The sequence below is a fragment of the Melospiza melodia genome, chromosome 1, assembly GCF_035770615.1.
Source record: "Melospiza melodia melodia isolate bMelMel2 chromosome 1, bMelMel2.pri, whole genome shotgun sequence".
NCBI classification, from domain to species: Eukaryota; Metazoa; Chordata; class Aves; order Passeriformes; family Passerellidae; genus Melospiza; species Melospiza melodia.
Window position 1 is genome coordinate 147,467,165 of NC_086194.1, and position 13,517 is coordinate 147,480,681.

Genomic DNA, 13,517 nt, shown 5'->3' on the forward strand with positions numbered 1-13,517 from the left:
CACGAATGAAGCAAGAGGGAACTGGGACATGGAATGAGAGCTGTGACAGAGGATGGGAGCAAGGAGGCTGGAGGAAAGGGTTTCCTAGACCAGAGTCCCTGACATGATTGCTACAGAGCCTCATTGTTTGCAGGGATTCTTGCCTTGGTTGACCACCCCCAGCATCAGATACTCGGGAGCAGCACTGGGCTCTGTCCCTGGGCTCACAGCACGTGATCATACAAACCTCAGCACCACGGGAGCTGTTTGCAGCCTCCCTTGGGAGCACAGCCCCACCAGCCTGTCTCCCACCGAGCACCCACTGCCCTCCTGAGGAGGAGGAGGAGGCAGGCCACTCTCCCAGCCAGGACTGTCAACTGCCAAACACCTCTACAGGCTTGTGACGGTGTTCACAGGGATCTTATGTTGAGGGAAGAGACGAGGATTTGACTCCATGTTTCAGAAGGCTTGATTTATTATTTTATTATATATATTACATTAAAACTATACTAAAAGAATAGAAGAAGAGGTTTCATCCGAAGGCTAGCTAAGCTAAGAATAGAATAGGAAGGAATGATAACAAAGGTTTGTGACTTGGCCCTCTGTCTGAGCCAGCTGTGCTGTGATTGGCCTTTAATTACAAACAAACCAACATGAGACCAATCACAGATCCACCTGTTGCATTCCACAGCCACAGATAATCAATGTTTACATTTTGTTCCTGAGGCCTCCCAGCTTCTCATGAGGAAAAGTCCTAAGGAAAGTATTTTTCATAAAAAGATGTCTGTGACACAGGCTCTTCAGAGACTAACTTTGATAATTCAGGACTCAGTCCCCAGAAGGGTTAATAATGTCATACAGATTTATCACCTTCTGTCACAGATTAGCTATTTTCTCACTTTAAAGATGCCTGTCTCTCCCCTGTCAGTTGAGTTCCTGTGTCTGTACAGCTCTCCTACACATGGTGAGAAATTCAGTGTTGTGAATGGAGCTCCCTGTCCTGGCTAAGCTGGGGGCTGACTGTTCCTGCCAGTGCTTGCACAGCAGCCTGCTAGGGGGGAAGAGAACCTGGCTGACACTGGAAACACACCCCGACTGCCAGAACGGTCTAATCTGAAGAAAAGGTGTCATTCTTCCATAATGGCAGTATTCCCAAGCCATTAAAAGCTTTCTCAAAGTTCACAAAAGGCAGGCACATCTCACAGCACAGAAAAGTGTGTCTTGAAAGCCAGAGCAAAGGACGAGAAAGTGCTGAAGGAAGCAAATCTGTTCCTCTCTGCTCCTCTGCATTGCCAAGGACTCCAGACTAACCTTGATTAGTATTGCCTCTACTCTCTGTTTCTAATCCACATTATGGTAAATTATACAAGTAGATAAGAGCCAATAAAAGTGATATTTCTAGTAGTAAGAGCTGGATCTGCCTTACAAGCAGAAAGATGTGTTTCTTCCCCCTCTCAGGTGGTCAGAGTGTACATTGGGAGAGTCATAAGAGGCACTGGTGGTCATAGACTTGTTAGGAAATGTAAGCCTATTGAAATCCATCTTAATCCACAAAACCAAGATAGCACTACAAAGTACTCTGCCTAAGAAGGAGCTGGCCTTCCTACTTCTTTAATCCACGTAAGGCAGTGGCTTATAAGCTTCTAGGCATTAGTGCCAATGATCATTATTTCAAAATGTCAAGAATACTATTTAAAGTCTTAGTCCCTTTACCACCCTACCTCCCCTTGTTTTTCTTTTTCTTGCATTCTTGAGAGATTGAATGGGAATTTAAATCCGTTCCAGTTCACCCCCCACAGCCCCCATGATAGATTTCAGCTTCCCCAGAGCAATACATCAGCGTGCTGAGAACTGTCTGCTAGGCAGTTCCCTATTAGTATAGGCTACATTAATTCAGTAATGAATTAGTGGGGGAAGTGCAAGCAGGAATGAAGAAAAAGATACAACCAGATAGCAGGTTTTTAGAAAAAACATCAAAGTAATGCATTTAGTGTTGCTGCTTGGATAGCAACATTTGTTTTCTGAGTATTATTAAACTAGTTCATATGTCTCAGCTAAGACCTGGAAATAAAAGTCTTCTTTCAGCTATAAAAATGCAGAGTAAGGTTCAGAAGCCACTGTGTAATTAACTGGCATCCAGCCCAGAGAAGGGAAAAGCTCCATTCAGGTAGGCATTCATGTACTCATTTATAATTCCAGATTAGAAAACCCCCACTTTGTCATTTTATGTTGTCGTGAGAGTAAACTGCATTTTCTTTCAAGTGATTCCTCATTCCACTAAACCAATAGATGCTCTTCCAGGAAAATATTAGCAAGAGTAATCTGATTTATCTTCTGGATGAACAGAGTTCAAACACAAAAATACCACAGCCTTCACCCTGGTGTAAGAGTAGAGATCCATGGGCTTGCAGCACGGGAGGCAAAGGCACAAGGTGTGTCCCCTGAGGGAGGAATGCACCCAGAGGAGCCCGATAGGAGTGAGTGTGCATGGCACCAAACCCTGGCTGCAAAGCTCTTCGCTTCCTTCTCATGTGGATTTGAGGAAAGCAGTAAGGAGGAATTTACTTTCAAATACACTTTTTAGTGTATCCTTCCTTCAAAATAAATTTACCAGTCTATGTAAACAATCCTCATGGCCTCAAGCCCTAGGAAACATGTTTCCTTTCCCAAAAGTTCCCACATCTGCCGTTCTCCAAGCAGGCCATAGAAACTTGGCCAACTTCAGCCCTCTGGCAACTCCAGAAGAGTCTACTGGCAAGCCAAGATTCACCTGGTTTTTTTTTTATTTTACTTTTAATAACCTATGTATCCTAAATGATGCCCCTCTTTAAAGATCAACACCTTGTGTCCCAAACTGTTTCCTGATGCAACTGTCACACTTTTTTTGTTATTTTTTAGCAAGGACCAGCTCTGAGCTTCACAAATTATCCTTCTCTTTCTTGTCACGAGGAAAAAAAAAGTACCCCAATACAATTCCTAAGCAGAAATTACCATTTCATCTGAATTTTCAGGAATCAAAACTTCCAGAGTGCTAATGAGGACCTCACCTTCAAAACATTTTGCATTTTTTTGGAGTCCTTATGTAATCCATGTTAATTAACAATTATTTCTAACATTTCCTTACCATTATAAAAGATATTAGTTAACCTCGAACTGCCTTTTGCCAAACAAGGTGCAGCCAGCAATGTAGATAAGTAAAAAATAATATCACAAATAAGTAGGGAAACCTGGACAAAATGCACCACATTTCACTGCTTTACAGACAGTCAAGTTTACTGGCAGTAGTGTAGATGCTGAACTCTAAACTTAAAGCAGAATTAAATTGTGTTCTCCTTATTCTGTGCATACCCCACTGTCCTGTAAATTCAAGTGATTTCTGAAGGAAAGGAGATGTTATTCAACTGGCAGAAACTTATCCACAAAGCTCAAACTGTGAAAAAAGGCTCAACCACAGAGAAGAGTTAGAAAAAGTGCAATGAGTCTGTAACTCAGATGAATAATGTGCAAATTTGAAGAGAAGTGAAACATAATGGTGCTTTGCACTTTGAAAGCATTTCAAAATGCTTTAGAAGAACAAAAAATATTTCATATTCAGTTATACCAACTCAAACCATTCTGTAATTCTACAGTTCTATGATCTGAGTTCTCCACCAACCCAGAGCAGTTTGCATATCATCTTCAAGTTTGAGAGGAAACAATTTCTACTCTACCTGCCAGCTATGGCCCCTGTTCCTTTCATTAAACCAGATAAATGCTCCACTCGAGAGCTTGCTGTCTTCTCCATTCTTGCTCCCAACTAACTGAAAGCTGGTGAATGATCTCCTGATTTTAAGGAAGAGAAAGAAGAAGGACCCCAGAAAATACAGGCCTGTTAGTCTCACTTCAGTGCCTGGTAAAATTATGGAGGAGGTATTGAAAAACACCTGAACGGTGATGCAGTCATTGGTCCCAACCAGCATCCTGAGGAAAGTCCTGCTTATCAAACCTGATTTCCTTTCATGACAAGGTAGCCACTTACTGATGAAGGGAACCGAGTTGATGTAAGCTTTTCGATTTCAGTACTGTCTGTCATAAGACCCTTCCAGAAAAAATCTCCAGATCACAGCTGCATAAACACATCCTGCGATGGGGGTGCAATTGGCACACAGGTTGGGCACAAAGAGTTACAGTGAATGGGGTGATATCAGACTGAAGATGTCACTAAAGGGGTTCTGCAGGGCTCCATTCTCAGCCTAGTTCTCTGCAACATCTTCATAAATGGGATACTGAGCCAGTTTGCAGATGATACAACATGGGGAGGAGCTGCTGACTCCCTCAAAGAGATGGAGGCCTTTGCAGAGAGGCCTCAACAAATCACTAGACTGGGCAATGACCAACCAGGAAAATTCAACAAGGGACAGTGCCAGATTCTTCTCATGCGATGGGGCAACCCTGGATGTAGATACAGACTGGGGAATGAGATGCTGGAAAAGCAGTGCCGTGGAAAGGGACTGGGAGTCCTGGTCAACGCAAGTTGACCATGAGCCAGCAGTGCCCTGGCAGCCAGAAGGGCCAAGTGTGTCCTGGGGGCATCAGGCACAGCATCACCAGCCAGGCAAGGGAGGGGATTGTCCTGCTCTGCTCTGCTCTGGGGCAGCCTCACCTCGAGTGCTGGGGGCAGTTTTGGGCACCACAAAATAAGACATTGAACTACTAGAGAGCACCCAAACAAGGGCAACAAAGATGGTGAAAGGCCCTGAGGAGAAGCTGTATGGGGAGCATCTAAGGTCACTTGGTCTGTTCAACCTGGAGAAGAGTAAACTGAGGAGAGACCTCATTGCAATCTAGAGCTTCCTCCTGAGGGAGGAAGGAGGGACAGACACTGACCTCTTCCCTGTGGTGAGCAGTGACAGGGGATGAAGGGCCTGAAATTGTGTCAGGGGAGGTTTAGGATGGATTTTAGAAAAAGTTTCTTTTCCCAGTGTGTGGCTGGGCACTGGAACAGGCTCTCCAGGGAAGTGATCAGAGCACCAATCCTGACAGAGTTCAAGAAGTATTTGGACTCTTGAGCAGCTGGTGAGACTCTTGGGGATGGTGCTGTGCAGGACCAAGAGCAGGACTCAATGATCCTTGTTGGTGTTTTCCAATTCAGCTTATTAATCTGTGATGCTGTGATTCTGTGTACTGAGATCCCTGCATGGTGGCAGTGCAGGTTAGACTCATGAGGGTCAAGTGAGTAGAATTTATGCCAAGATAGAAGCAATAAATTACAACAAAGAAACACAAAGAATTATTTTTGCAGCCCGCAGTGTACATGCAGTAATAACACTGTGTGTGATAATTAATGAAAGATTTTTCTGCAGCTATTTAGAAGGGTACTCTAGATTCAATCTTGAAAGACCTGATGGATGGCCATTGGAATACATAAGGAAGAAATTATTTGTTTAATCATTTAACACAATAAATTAGGATTCCACATTATTTTGATTCCATGGGAAACATGGTTCATTGCATTTATATTTTCAAAACTATGCTTCAAAATGGCCAACTCTGTAGAGAACAACAGAACTTTTTGTTGCCAAACAAGGACATACATTCAAATCCCAGGTTTGGCAGGATTTAGATAATACTACCTGATATAGAAATGAATAACACTGGTTTATGCCACTGAAATATAATGAGCTCACAAAGGTAGCATTGATAGTTTTAAGTGTGACAAGTCTTTCCAGAGATCTCCATGCAACATAAACCTACACTCTGTATAAAGACAGAAATTACACAAATTGAAATGCAAAGAGGTTTCATCTTTCTATTTTATCTCATCAGCAACTTAGTTACTCAACATCAGCACCTCTAACCTGGAACACTCAGCACATACTTCTGCTCCCCTGTTGTAAGAAAACACAGCAATTTGCTTCATTGTAGTAAAGCACATCAGGGACTAAATGGAGAGAGCACTTGGAATTCTTCAGCTTCTAACAACTGAGCTGGTTAAGAATACCATAAACATTCATTTATTTGAAAATAAAGCCTGCATGATTTAGTGACCTTAGTACACACTGAAGGTTTCATAGATTCCATCTTAAAGGTGTATATGAAAGCAGAATATCAAACTCACCAAATGGGAACTTTCTCTTTTGATTGTCATTATAAGGCTTATTCTAAATAAATTTCTTACAAATTTCTTAAGGAATATCTTGATATAGTGCAAGATGCAGCATAGTGTGACTGTACTTATCTACTTATGCAGAACCCAGAAACTCAAGGAGATAATTAAACTGGATTAAGTACTAAAGATTCCTCTATGCAACAAATAGATACAAGGTAGCTCTTCAGTAAGTCACTATTTGATATGGACACACAAATTAATCTTAGGGAAGAGAACCCTATCAGCTGTCATTCCACTATGATAGGAACTTGAGTGACTTTTAACAGTGATAAAATTGTCCTGCCGGTGTAACTGCCCCTTTTCCCAACAAAAAATTTTAGAAATCAAGTGCTTTCTAAAGCACAGTCAGAACTTAATTCTGGGGGAAAAAATATTGCAAGGGAAGGATGGAAATTGCAATGTTATCACCACTCTGAAAGATTGGCCAAAAAATTACCACTCCATATATTGTCACTGTCCTAGCAATTGGATAGATATTTCTTGATCCTTCTACCTTGTCTCAGTCTTTATTTTAATATTTGCTACTTTAACTAGGATATAGTAACTTTTTATTCCATCATGTTGTGGCAAGATTTTCTGTTTATATGTATTTCTGTTTAGTGGTTTCTTCAGTACAGCAAAATTTTGCTGGGCTTTTTTATCCTATTCTCTTTTTTCCAAGTAGCAGGTAATATGACATCAAAGCCACACTGAAATCATTGAAAGCTTGTCACAGGTTACAATAAGTAAAAGAAGATCAGGATAGAGTTTGTAACTGTAAATTGTTCCAACCATCTAAGCTTCTCTGATCCATAGAGGAAACTTCACAAAAGGACACATTTAGGTGAGTCAATTTCCTTTACCTTTTTGAGACATGCAAGTGAAGTCATCTCGATTAGTTACTGAGATTCTTTCTATAAACTAAGACAGCAGGTTACACCTGCTTCTAGAACTGAATTAAAATAGCTGGAACTTGATTATTCATACTTCACATTTGAAAGCATGGGTGTTACTGGTGTGTGGTTAGGATTGCAATGAGAGTGTTCCTAGATTCATGCCTATAAGCCTAAGCACAGGCCAGTGGGATATTGCACAGATGTAGTTCAGGTTTGTTTTCTCTTTGTGCTGAGAGCTTCTCTGTGGTTGCAAAAAACAGATCAGGATGAGGCAGTAAAGAAAATTTCTTAATGACACAGTCAATAGTAATGTTCCAGCCTGAAATATTTCTTTAATGACCACACTCAGGGTAATATGGTCCTTATGTTCAAATTTAGAAACTGAGACATGAGCTTCAGTCATATAACACCAAGGGAATGGGAACATGGAATCACATTCTAACAAGTTTTCTTAATATATTTATCAAATGATGGTAAAGAAGAGTTAAAGTCTATTATGCAAGTTTAAAAAGCAGAAAACAGTACATACAAACACAGATCTGATTTCTTTCCCCTCACATTTGTGTCTGATTGTGTCCTCTCTTAGCCCAAAAACATTTGATAAGCTGAAAATGCAAACAGAGGTGTCTATTAGAGGGGTTAATTCATATCAGTTCATTAATGACAGGCTATGCCAAATTGAGCCTGTGTCAGTCCTTGCTGACTTTCTTGGCAATCTGATCTACCTGGACTTAGGTGAATATGATAGTTATTCATATTAATACCCATTGCATGAGGTATTAACAGATAAACCTTGAAAAATAGAAGCAACAAAAGCATTATGAAAGGCTGAAAACAGCTGTGGGTAGTGTTGAAAGGTGAAATATCAGCTTGAGAGAAGAAAAAGGAGCTATAACGGAGCCCTGTGAGGCTTGGTTTGGGGAGGAGTTTCATTACAGATTTTGTCACAGACAGTATCATACTTGTAGGGATTGCTGATGACACATAACAGAAAAGCAACACCAAAGGGAGATCAAAGCAATGTATAGGATAGATTGGTGATCACTGGCAAGAGAGGGACATAGGATAAAATGGGAGTGGGAATAGGATAAAATCCCAGGTACATGCGTTTGTACATAATGACGGGTAAGGACTTTAGGTATAAATTGGCACAGCCTCACAGTGTAAAATGAGAGGAGGTGAGCAATCATAAAATGGCTACATGTTCTGAAATGTTATAATTGAAACAGGACATGCAATGCAAAGAGCTTTTACCTCTCCCAGAGGCTGAGTCAATACCATTCCATAAGGTATGGATGGGATGAGAAGAGACATGTGGGGCAGCTGTGTCTGAAAGGAGGTTTGAATGTTGGAAAGTGCTGAATAGAAGGAATAAATAGATTTTTTCCAAGCTTGTGTAGAGCCTTTCTAAGGCACAAAGCCTGAGTCCTTTTCCAAATAACTATTTTCTACCTAGGAAACAGTTTTCTTTTGACAGTTAATCAGAGTAGATCATGTTTTACAGCATGGAGGTAGATGATGACTACTGTTCTCATTAATGCTTGTAGAGTTTACTGAAGATAGTTATCTGCTTGTTGTGAAAGAGTGCTGGGTCTCAAGAGGATTACAGGAAAAGGTAGGGGTAGGAAGTTAGAGCTGGCAAGATCTTCTGCTTATCAATTACTAGAAAGAAAGGGCAGAAAATCCAAACTATCTCTGGTGAAAGGAAGGGCAGACAAACTGTGTCAGTGGCTCCTCTCTGGTCTTTCTTAGTGATCTATGAAAGGACACTCAAAGGGCTGATTTTGAGATTACATTAAATTTAGCACATCCCTAGTTATTTGGTGTAAGGCCTTCAAAAAGGACAATTTTAACAAGAAGCAAGAAGTTTGATGCTGAGACATCTTAACCTTTTCAGTTGGGTTTCTCCCCCAATATTGCTTTGAGAGCAGATAGTTTGATTTTTTTCCACAAGCCCAAGAATAAGGGATTATACTGTTTATTTAGTTGCATTAGCAGGCAATATTAACTTGACACAGACACAGTTAGATCAGGACTAAGATCACTGTAACTTTTGTGTGTAAACTCCAAACTTAAAAAAAACCAATCTAAACACTGAGAATGTACAAGAGGTAGTTAATTTAGAAGCCCAACTTGTTAGGTTTGGATTTAACCACTGATTTAATTAAAAATTCAAATTCACTCTCAAAAGTTGAAATAAGGAGTTTTTTATACTTCCTGCTGCCGCCTTAGTGGCTGAAAAGACTCCAGCTTTGTTTCCATATGATGCAGTAGGAAGATTCTAAGCCAAACAAAAGGGCAGTGCTTCCTCTTGCTCATCAGTGGTAATCGTGATGACCATCCTCATGTGAGATCTGTATGGATCCCATAAATTCCCAACAGCACTGGGATTCTCAGCAGAGGCTGGGATAGCCTCTATGGGTGTCATTTTGTGTTTGCTCACTGACAGAGGCAGGGAGTGCAGCCACTGTTTCACAAGGGCTCAATTGCTTTGTGGATGACACAATGCTGGACAGTGCCAGCTGCCCATATAGTCCAGAAATGGGACATCCCACTTTCCTTGCCCATCAGAGGGAGAGCAGGTGAGGGTTTTGCAAACAATATTGTCCATCTGGGTCAACTCATAATCTGCCACTGTAGGCCTCATATTTGATCTTGGTTTAGGAGTTTGGAGGGAATTGGAAAACAGAAGCTGGATAACATTGCTCTGCTTCTAGTATTGACAAGAACATTTCTTTGCCTATTTGTGCTAAGCATTCACATCCAGCAACAACAAAAAAGGCAGTGAACACATATCCTATAGGAACATACCAAGAGGCTTGGAGAAAGATGCCTGCTGCCATCTGATTCAACAATACCTTTTAAAGCATAATAAACTTGGTTGTGGTTACTCTATTTTGTATACAAAAGGTTACAAAGATATTTTCTGTGTACAGAGCTGCCGTTCCTGCTCTGTGGCCAATCCACTCTGCTGAGAATGCTCTGCTGAGAATCTCTGGTAGAAAGAATGGATGGGTCACTGCTCTCACTGCCTTGGCATCCTCCCAATGACTTTGCAGTACTGATGAAGCCAGAAAAGCAGCACTCCTGGTTGAAGTGATTTACTTTTATTAGTTAAAAACTAATATAAAGTATGGAAGTAATGTGAAACCATCTTTACTGAATAAATTCCCAAAGGTTTAATAAATTTTTAATTGCCCTAAAGTTGCAGCCTCGTTCAGTGCAGCGTCAGTTCCCAACACAAGATGGCAGCTCCGCTTTCCTTCTGCTCAGCTGCTCCTCGGTGGAAGCTGTCCCGCTCACGCTGGCACTGCAGGGGCTACTGCAGTACAGGAATAAACCAAAGCCAGCCCTGAGAGTCTCACCATTATTCACTCCAAAAAGAGCATCTCGCACAGAACAGCATGGCTTGTGAGGAGCAGCAGTGTTTCATTCAATACTCCATTTATGTAATTCCAGCAAGGAGCAGTAACTGGTTTGAATTTGTGCTGGTTTTGACTGAGATAAAATTAATTTTCTTCACGGTAACTGGCACAGGGCTGTGATTTGGATTTGGGCATGATAACACAGAGGTGGGTTTTTACTGCTGAGCAGAGCTTACATAGAGCCAAGGCCCTTTTTGCTTTTGTCCAGCTATGCTGACAAAGTTGGGGTGTACATGGGAGACTGGGAGGAAAAACATCCAGAACAGGTGACCCAGACTGAGCAGAGGGAGACTCCAGACCATGGGGTATCATGCTCAATATATAAAGTGGGGCCAAAAAGAAGGAAGGGATGTGATGGGGTTTATCTTCCTAAGTCACTGTTATGTGTGATGAAGCCCGGCTCTCCTGGGGAAGCTGAACACCTGCCTACCTGTGGAAAGGAGTGAATAAATTCCTGCTTTTGCTTTTCTTTTGTGTGCAAATTTTGCTTTCCCAATTAAACTGTCTTTACTTCAATTCAAAGGTTTTCTAATTATTACCCTTCTGATTCTCTCTTCTGATCCTGTTGGTAGGGGAGTGAGTCGGTGGCTATGTGATACCTGGTTGCTTGCTTGGGTTAAACTTCAGCAGTGCTGCATGTTGCAGTTTTTGACGTTTGAAACTGCAAACTAAAAGGGGAAAAAAGCCAAAAACACTTCTTTCAGTTCAGATTACAGGACATTCACTTGCAAAGAACAACATGAAACCCTATGCTCAAACTTTTAGACTGTGTCTCCTACTACCCTGGCTGCACTGTCATTTAGACAAATGTAACGTTATTTACATTTCACATTTTTTTAGCTCACTAAATAAGTGCCTGTATTTCAGTCAAGGCAACAGAAAATTAGGTCTTTCTGTAATTCCAGCTTGCTAGAAAATAAATACTAGATTCTAGTATCTATTTGAACCCAGAATTGCATTAAGTAACCCTGTAAAGTCAGAAACTCTGAAGTAGCTATAACAATTAATGCTGTAACAACAAATTAATACTGTCCTGTCATAAAATATTCCAAATAGCCAACCCCGCTCTTTCATTTTGAAACATATGATGAGTCAATTTACACCGTACATCTTGTGCTCAGCTGAAACCCTTGTCTCCTTGAGCAGGTTGTGGGATGCCTCCTCATTCTGTGCTGAGCAGCCCCCAGCTGGTGTGAAGTGGATCCCTGCTCCATTGTCACCAGCTTGGCCTGTCCCATTTTCAGAAGAGCCTAGAAGAAATACTGAAGCACCTAAGGATCATATTTACAGTCCTCCCAGGTGCAGAGGAGAGATATTCTTCTTATGACACGGTCATGGCATAATGTAGGCTTAGCCCGATAAATATTTGTTCTAAATATATAAATCTCCTCTACAGTTCAGCAACCGGCAGCAGCAGCAAGAAGAGCAGAGAGCTGTCCCCCTTTCCCACGCAGATGTCCCCCAACATCCCGAGCTTCCCGCCAGCGGGAGGCCAGCAGGTGTCAGCAGGAGTCTGGGAATGGGACAGAAGCACACCGGCCCCAGGAGCGCCAGACAGAAATAAGAAATACTTGTTTACCGATTAATCAAAAAAAAACCCCACCCAACCAACAAAAAAAAAAAAAAAAAAAAAAAAAAAACAAAAACAAAAACAAAAAAAAAAAAAAAAGACAAAAAAAAAAAACAAAAAAAAAAAACAAACCAAACCCAACTCAAAGCCAAACCCCAAAGCAAAATAAAACGTAAAAACCCACGACTTTTTCAGTGGGTGGTGGTCTCAAAAGAGTTACCGGTCCCTTCCCTCAGGCTGACCCCGGCGGAGCAGCGCCTGTCGGGGCTGGAGCCGGAGCCGGAGCCGGACCGGAGCCGGACCGGAGCCGCGCCGGGCACTCGCACACCGCGCCCGGTCCCTCGCTGTCCCGCCCGGAGCACGGCCCGTCCCGCAGCACTGCTCCCTGCCGGGAGCTCACCGGGGACCTGCGGGGCTTGGGCGGAGCGCTGCGGGTCTGGGGCCGCCCGGAGCTGCCCTCCTGCCCCCAGAGCTGCCCCGCTGCCCCCAGAGCTGCCCGCCTGCCTCCCGAGCTGCCCGCCTGCCCCCAGAGCTGCCCGCCTGCCTCCCGAGCTGCCCCCAGAGCTGCCCGCCTGCCCCCCCGAGCTGCCCCGCTGCCCCCCGAGCTGCCCTCAGAGCTGCCCCGCTGCCCCCCGAGCTGCCCCGCTGCTCCCAGAGCTGCCCCGCTGCCCCCCGAGCTGCCCCCAGAGCTGCCCGCCTGCCCCCCGAGCTGCCCCGCTGCCCCCAGAGCTGCCCGCCTGCCCCCAGAGCTGCCCCGCTGCCCCCCGAGCTGCCCCGCTGCCCCGCTGCTCCCCGAGCTGCCCTCAGAGCTGCCCCGCTGCTCCCCGAGCTGCCCTCAGAGCTGCCCCGCTGCCCCGCTGCTCCCAGAGCTGCCCCGCTGCCCCCCGAGCTGCCCCCAGAGCTGCCTGCCTGCCCCCCGAGCTGCCCCCAGAGCTGCCTGCCTGCCCCCGAGCTGCCCCGCTGCCCCCAGAGCTGCCCGCCTGCCCCCCGAGCTGCCCCCGAGCTGCCCGCCTGCCCCCAGAGCTGCCCGCCTGCCCCCCGAGCTGCCCCCAGAGCTGCCCGCCTGCCCCCAGAGCTGCCCTGGGGCAGAGGGAGGCGCCGGCTGCGCTGCTCAACGCCAAAGTCGCTGCGACTCGTCTTTACCTCCCACTGAATGCACCTCTGTGCACCTCGTGGCAAATGTGACCTAATTAATTGAAAGTTACTTACTTTTCAATTAAGGTACAGATTAATTTACTTTCCATCTCTTGAAGAGTGCCTAGTAGCTGAAAAGCCTAAGGAAGATAGTTACCATAGAGAATTTACCATGGTAACTTGTCCTTTGGCAGCTTGTTTGTGTATTAAAGTCTTTATTTAAATATCAGCCTTCCTCGAAAAGCCCTGAAAAGTCTGGCTAGAGATACTTAGCAGTTACCTCACTTGAGGGTTAATTGTCCATCTCCTCTGCCCTCTTCACAACCCTCATTCCTACAAACACCTAATGGATCCCTTTTGTTCCAAACAAGAGAAAGGTCCCCTGG

At 43.8% G+C, this 13,517-nt stretch overlaps 1 long non-coding RNA gene across 1 annotated transcript; it reads right to left on the bottom strand.

The window, feature by feature from the left end:
- Window positions 1-10,093: 10,093 nt before the first annotated feature.
- LOC134430489 (uncharacterized) lies at window positions 10,094-13,257 on the bottom strand. Its single transcript, XR_010030838.1, has 2 exons — window positions 13,207-13,257; window positions 10,094-11,677 (listed from the first exon to the last, which is right to left on the bottom strand). It is a non-coding gene; the product is annotated as an uncharacterized LOC134430489 (long non-coding RNA).
- Between the last annotated feature and the right edge of the window lie 260 nt (window positions 13,258-13,517).